Raw genomic sequence first — 7,368 nt, 5'->3', positions numbered from 1 at the left:
ACAACATGGGTAGTAATTGTCTATAACTGGAGATTTCTTATATTCTAATACAGATCATTTATAAATGCCATTTCTTGTATTAAAAAGTTTCCACCCGGCCGGGCGGTGGTGGCGCACGCCTTTAATCCCAGCACGCAGGAGGCAGAGCCAGGCGGATCTCTGTGAGTTCGAGGCCAGCCTGGTCTCCAAAGCGAGTTCCAGGAAAGGCGCAAAGCTACACAGAGAAACCCTGTCTCGAAAAATCAAAAAAAAAAAAAAAGTTTCCACCCTTTTTTGTCTTTGTATGATCTGCAAAACTATTCTGAAAGCAGAATATATGTGCATGAGTCTTCAAAGAGTGAAAATTTTGGATATGCTAATTTTTAATCAAAATATTTTGATTCTAGCCTTCCTTCCACTGCCCCAAACTATAAAGCATTTTTTAAATAAGTTGAAATTAAGGAGGACTACACCTTCAAGAAAAGAAGAGAAGAGAGTTCTATTATTCTGAGGTTTCAGAATCCCTCCACATCAGAACAAACATCTTGGTAAAGGCCGGGCTGGACCCTGGACAGAGTATGAGTCTGTGCAGGTGGCATCCTGGAGGGCCAGAGCTTCAGTGAACCATGAGTGCTCTAGCTGCATAATTCACTGAACTGTCTTGCCAGCTTCTATACTGGCTCGACTGGGCATAGTTCTAAAAGAAAAAGCTCATGTTCATTCCATTCTTCTGGAGCTCTGGGATAGTGTTTAATAACACCCTGATGGGATGTCTTCCACATACAGTATTATGATATTTCTTCAAATAAATGCTAAAAGATACAGGATCTAATTGTTCTACAATACTCATACTTATTTTATCTAGATGTTCAACGGATCTATAAATCTCCCCCCCCCCGAGATTCATCCTAGTGACTATAATGAATTCTTTGACCCCAGTGGCAAAAAACAGAAGAGGACACAAAAAAATTATTAGGATCTGCTAGATATTTACTGAAGAGTTTTCTGAATTCCTGTTCTTTTGACTCACTCAGAGTTCCAACCAGTACAGGAATAGTGGCAAACTCATCTTTATGGCTTTCCATGGCTTTAGCTGTATAAGGTAAATGCATTTGAATACTGTGTTCATCTTCATCTGTCTGCAGAGAAATGCGTTCAAACATTCCTGTCTTCCATAGCTCTCCATAAATCTTTTGGTCAATATGAAGGTCATACAGATGAGTCCTATGTTTTTTTTTTTTTGTTTTTTTTTTTTTTTTTTTTTTGGTTTTTCGAGACAGGGTTTCTCCAGATGAGTCCTATGTATATCTATACTGGAGAGTGCATGTCAAGACAGGGGCACATGATGGGAAGGCCCAAGGATGAAAATTCTCCAGGCAATAGATGGATCCACATATTTGTAAGCATGGGCAGCACAAGAGCTACAGTACATGTGTCCTGTATGGGTGTATGCTCTTGCAGGTCTTTTAGTAGACTGTACTTGTGAAAGCCAAACTTCTAGCTGGGGATTCAGCTAAGGTTATATCCTAAATTATGACTGTGGTCCACTGAGAGAAGCCAAGACAGGAATTCAAGCAGGGCAGGAATCTGGATGCAGGAACTCATCTACGTACTGTTCATCCTGCTTTCCTGCTTCCTTCATGTCTTGCTCTTGATATCTTTCATCAGTAATCTTTCATTATTTACTTTAGTCAAAAAGTTGATTATTTAATTGAAATCTTTCTGTGCACATGTGATATATTAGTAAACAGAATATCCTTTCTATTTTGCTGAATAATATTGAAAAAGTTACAAATCACAAGAAAATTTTCATATAAATATAATCAAGTTATTAAATGATCAGAGCTATCAGTAAACTGTGTTTGAGTGGCTGAGTTCCTGAGAAGGTCATATATTGTCTAAAATGCAATTTTAAGCAGGGTGCTCAAGGGAAGGTTTGCAAATTCTGAATGTTGCCATGATGAATTGTGAGCCATGGGATATGCATTTGAGACAGAAGGAAGACTCTGTAGAGTGGCTTCATTTTAGAATGCACTGGTTATGTTTAGGGTCTAGAAAGAAGGCTAGATATTTAGAATAGTGTGAACAGGACGATAATTACTAAAAACAAGTCTAGGAAAACATATGACTTGTATAAATAGAATATAGTCCTCATGGATATAGTTGCATTTTGCCTTTTGCAATTAACAAAAAGACATTCTCCGGTTTAGCCATGTGTGTGTGCGTGCGTGTGTATGTGTGCGTGTGCGTGCGCGTGTGCGTGTGTGTGTGTGTGTGTGTGTGTGTGTGTGTGTGTGTGTGTGTTTAAAGATATTGGAAGTAAAACTTTGATTGGCTATATGTCTGCAGAGGACAGCTTCTCCCGGCTCCGTTCATTTGGTCCAATGACCTCTTTGACTAGTCTCTTTTCCCATCTTAGTCTTTGTTTCTTTTTATTCTCTCACATATTATAACCCAACTGCAATTTCTCCCTCTTCCCTCCCCCAGTCTACCCCTTTCCTCCTCCTCAAAATCCACTGCCCTTCCAAAGATCCCCTCTGAAAAGAGCAGACCTCCCAGGGACATGAACCAAATATGGCATAACAAGCTGCAATATCAGGTATAGTACCATAACATTGAGGCCGGACAAGGCCACCCAATAGGAGAAAAATGATTCCACAAACAGGCCAAAGACTTAGAGACTGACTCTGATCCCACTGTTAAGAATGCTACAAGAACAGCAAGCCACCCAACCATAACATATATGCAGAGGACCTAGGTTAGATCCCTATGCTTCCTGATCTGCAAGCCCCTATGAATCCCTGTCAGTTGATTCTGCAGGTAGTGTTCCTGTGGTTCCCCTGACCCTTCTGTTTTTTTTTTGACCCTTCCTTCCCCTCCTCCACCAGAATTTCAGAAATCTGTATATTTTGCTGTGGGCCAATTCATTTGGTCCCAACAGTTGCTAGATAGTCTCTTTGATGACAATTCTGCTAGGCTCTGGTTCCAGAACACTCTACAGACAGGACAAATTGTAGGTCGAAGGTTTTTTGATATATATATATATATATATATATATATATAAAGATTTATTTATTTATTATGTATACAGTGTTCTGCCTGCATATACGTCTACAGGCCAGAAGAGGGCACCAGATCTCATTACAGATGGCTGTGAGCCACCATGTGGTTGCTGGGAGTTGAACTAAGGACCTAGGGAAGAGCAGCTAATGCTCTTAACCTCTGAGCCACCTCTCCAGCCCCAATCTATATATTTTTATGAGCTGAATTATTGATTTTGATTTTGTGTCCTAAAGCAGTCTCATGCAGTCCAAACTTGCCTTCAACTCACTGTCATCTTTCTTCTCTCTACTAAAAGCATATTTCATCAAACCCAGACTAAATAAAATCTTCAGTTAACTTCACTGCCTGCTTTGCAATTACAGTTTGGGATATTAAAGGTTGAAATCAGAGCCTCAATGGGAAATTAATGCAATAACCTAGGATATGGATTATGGGTACTCTAGAGATAGAGGGGATATTATAATTCAAATTCTAAACATATTCTGGAGATTGAACTCACAGGAGATTTGATAAACTGGGCCTAGAAAAAGGATGTAACAAAAGTGAGCTCATGAAACTTCCTCTACTAGATTTTTGGGGTAATGTCATTGAGATAGGAAAGGCTGAAGGAAGAGAAGGATTTGGTATATATGATGAATTCAACTTTTGGCTTGTAGAATTTGATGTATCTGACATCCAGCTGGTGATGTACAGCAGCTGGCATGATATAAATTCATCCAGGATTTAAGAAAGCCTTATGAGCTACAAATTAAAATATATAAAAATTAAAACATAAAACCAGAGGAAAAAATATTGCAGTCCTAGAAAAGAAGGAAAGCAGGGTTTGAGCCCTAGGGTTATCTTATTAAATAGATTGGGGCACAAAATAAGTACTGGAAAGACTGAGAATGAGAGACTAACTATATAAGGAAACGGTTTTTAGTGTTCCCAAAGCCAAAAAACAACATATATTAGGCATTGCAAGGAGGATAAAGGGATCAGTAGGGCCAAATCCTCATAATAAAAATTGATGCTGATATACAGAGCATTTAATAGTGAATATATATCTATTGATGTAGTTTGTATAAGTTGTTTAACAAAATACTTCAGCATTGTGGTTTTAATTATAATAGAGATAAATGAAGACAATTTTTGATGTTTCTGAAATTAAAAAAATAACATAGAACAATAACTAATAGAGAGAAGCTACACAGTTAAATTTTTGAGGTGGGAGAAACCCTTACAAATATTTGCACTACAGGCAATGATTGAGAGCAGAGATAGAAAAGTGTAGCTGATTACTGAGCCCATGGGAGAAGATGGTATTTTGTGTCTAAATGAAAAAATTATTTTGTATAAAATTAAGTGGGAACATACTGCTTATTAATGAAGATATCAGCAACTAGATACAGTACTGAAAATTTCCATATTTACTTAAAATGCTTCAATTTTCATGGTTACAAGGACCTAAGTTTCACATGTGCACATACAAATCCACTGAAATAATATTGGGCAACTCATGAAAAAGGAAGCTATTAAAACATGCATCAAATGAATTAGGAATTATGAAATACAATTAACTACTAAATGCAGTCACAGTGTCCTCACATATGTTCTGTGGAAGAAATGCAGTGTAGTGCACAGGAAGTGAACTACATCACTACATCCCTGTGAGTTCTACCAACAGTTCAACATTGGCAGATGGGGTCAAAAGTTAGCTACCTGGCAAGTGTCAGTGTAATAACAGAAGAACTGTAGCATAGAAAGAGAGATCTCAATATTAAGACATTAAAGAGATAAAAACATGGATATCTTAGTGGTCCAGGTGCTGAGGAAAAAATCACTAATTTTGGAGCACATGAATACCAAATCTATGAGGATAAAAACTATTCAGAGGAAATATAATATGCTATTGGTATTATGATGTATGTACAAGAATTGTGATCATACCATATTTCAGGTGACACTCGGTATTGGAAGCTGAGAACAGAAAGCACAATAACAGGAGGAAAATTTAAAGAACCGAAACAGTTGGGTGCTCTACCATTTATCTACATCTACACTAAAAATGACACAAAAATTATAACAATGCTTTATATATAACAGTGACAGAATATTTTAAAGTATTATCAGAGTCAGTGCTCAACATAAGGATTTTGCTGTGAAAGTTTAACCTTGAAGTGATCAAAATATATCAGCTCTAAATTAAAGCCATAAGTCTGGGAATATCATCATGCTTGAGGTTTGTGACTCAATAAAATATTAATAAAATTCTAACCAGAAATGAAAATATATTATAATTAAAATACCTGAAACAGAAGGCAGATGCAAATTTTCAACAAATTGGAATTAATGATTATTTATAAGCCCTTTACTTTGAAGAAACAACATTTTTTTAAAGAAACATTTTGATATTCTACTGAAATGGACAATTAATAAGAGGAGATCAAACAAGGCATGATAATATCCATTGAAGTTTCCCTGCAGGCTACTCTGAACAGTGACATCAATCAGTGAAGATACATATGAACACACTAGAGCATCAGAGGCTTCATTTTAACATGAACAGAACTAAGGGGATTCTCTTTGGATATTTTCATATCAGATAATGATGATACTCTGAAGCATATTTGGAAAGTTTAGCTTCCTTGGCTCTTGTGCTTTGCATATTAGACATGAAATCTTCGTGTTGTCTCAAGTACAGCCAAAGCCCTGACTGAAATGTTTGGGAGTATGTATTTTTCCTTTTGTAAATGTTTTGAACGTTGTAATGTTTCCACAATCTTTTAACCAAACACAACCTAGTTAGTACTGCACTTAATTGTCTGGAAAGTTTTATATAAGTATCATTTCATTTTTCATCAGTGTCATGAACAACAGTAAGTTGCAGCCCTCCAATTAACTAATTTTTATTTGTCTGAGTTTAAATGAAATGTCACTCTTCACTGTCCAATTCCTGACTGATTTTCCAAATCCAAACAGAGCATTTGCCCTGAATTTGATGAATGAAGGACTCTTCCTAGTAATTGCACACAGTGTTTCTCAAAATTTTAAATTTATGATGATTTTTTAAGCACATTGAAATGATGCTTATTAAATTAATAGTTAATTATTTTTCTCCCTCTCTGTGTCTCTCTGTCTTGCATCTGTATCTGTCTTGGTCCAATCTTTCTCTCTCTGCTGTACACCCCACCGTGTGTGTGTGTGTGTGTGTGTGTGTGTGTGTGTGTGTGTGTGTGTGTGTGTGTGTGTGTGTATGTGTAATAATATGCTCTTCTTTTGTTCCTTTATATATTATACATATACAAAGCCCTCAAGAATGAGGACTTTCTTTTCACAAAGTCTTGTGATATTTAAAAATTATAGTCCAAGTTCCTTACTGTATTCTCTTTTTCTCTTCAGAACCTGTACTTAAGAAGTTAATGATCAACTTTAGTTTTTCATAATCATATTCATAATCATTTTCATAATCACATAATCATAACACAAATATAAGTTGTATGACATTAAAAAGTATTAATTTACTGTCACTCACAACTCAGATCTTAAATCTATATCTATCACATAGTAATAACCATATTGAATTATTAAATACAATTTTATAATTACTTAAAATTTGTTTAGAATGAAAAATACTCCTAACTGCTGGAGACTAAAAAACAGAACAGTCTATGAAGGAGACTACCTGTTTATTAAAATTTCATGTGACTCTGTGTGTGTGTGTGTGTGTGTGTGTGTGTGTGTGTGTGTGTGTGTGTGTGTGTGTTTGTGTGTGTATGCTGAGACATGGAAGCAGTAAACTCACTAATTGCTTGCATGTTGTTATTGTTGTCATGAGACACAGTTTCTGATTACAGATTCTGTTCTGTGGTGCTATATTGTGTACCCTAATAAACTTTCCTGAGGATCAGAGGACAGAGCCAGCCACTATATTAGACATAGAGGTCAGGCAGTGGTGGCACCCATCCTTAATCCTATCATTCAGGAGGCACAGATCTGTCTAGATATCTGTGAGTTCAAGGTCATACTGGAAATAGAGCCAAGCAGTGGTGGCACACACCTTTAATCCCAGTACTGGGAAGCACACACGCCTTTAATCCCAGGAAATGATGTCTGGACAGAGAAAGGTATATAAGACATGAGGAAACAGGCACTCACTCTCTTTAGTCTGAGGGTTTTGTAGAGGTAAAAACTAGTGGCTGGCTCTGTCCTCTAATCTTCAGTCAAGTTTATTGTGTACACAATATGTCAGCATCCTCAGGCAAGTTTATTAGGGTATACAATATATCACCACATTGTTCTGTTCCACTAAAATGACAAAATTTTGTAGAGAAATATGTATGGACT

At 36.6% G+C, this 7,368-nt stretch overlaps 1 pseudogene; it reads right to left on the bottom strand.

Annotated features, from left to right (window-relative positions):
• Positions 1–595: 595 nt before the first annotated feature.
• LOC128107859 (protein MEMO1-like) lies at positions 596–1,416 on the bottom strand (annotated as a pseudogene).
• Between the last annotated feature and the right edge of the window lie 5,952 nt (positions 1,417–7,368).

The sequence above is a fragment of the Peromyscus californicus genome, unplaced genomic scaffold (genome assembly GCF_007827085.1).
Source record: "Peromyscus californicus insignis strain IS unplaced genomic scaffold, ASM782708v3 Scaffold_12__1_contigs__length_115047231, whole genome shotgun sequence".
NCBI lineage: Eukaryota > Metazoa > Chordata > Mammalia > Rodentia > Cricetidae > Peromyscus > Peromyscus californicus.
This window is presented reverse-complemented; position numbering and strand designations above follow the sequence as displayed.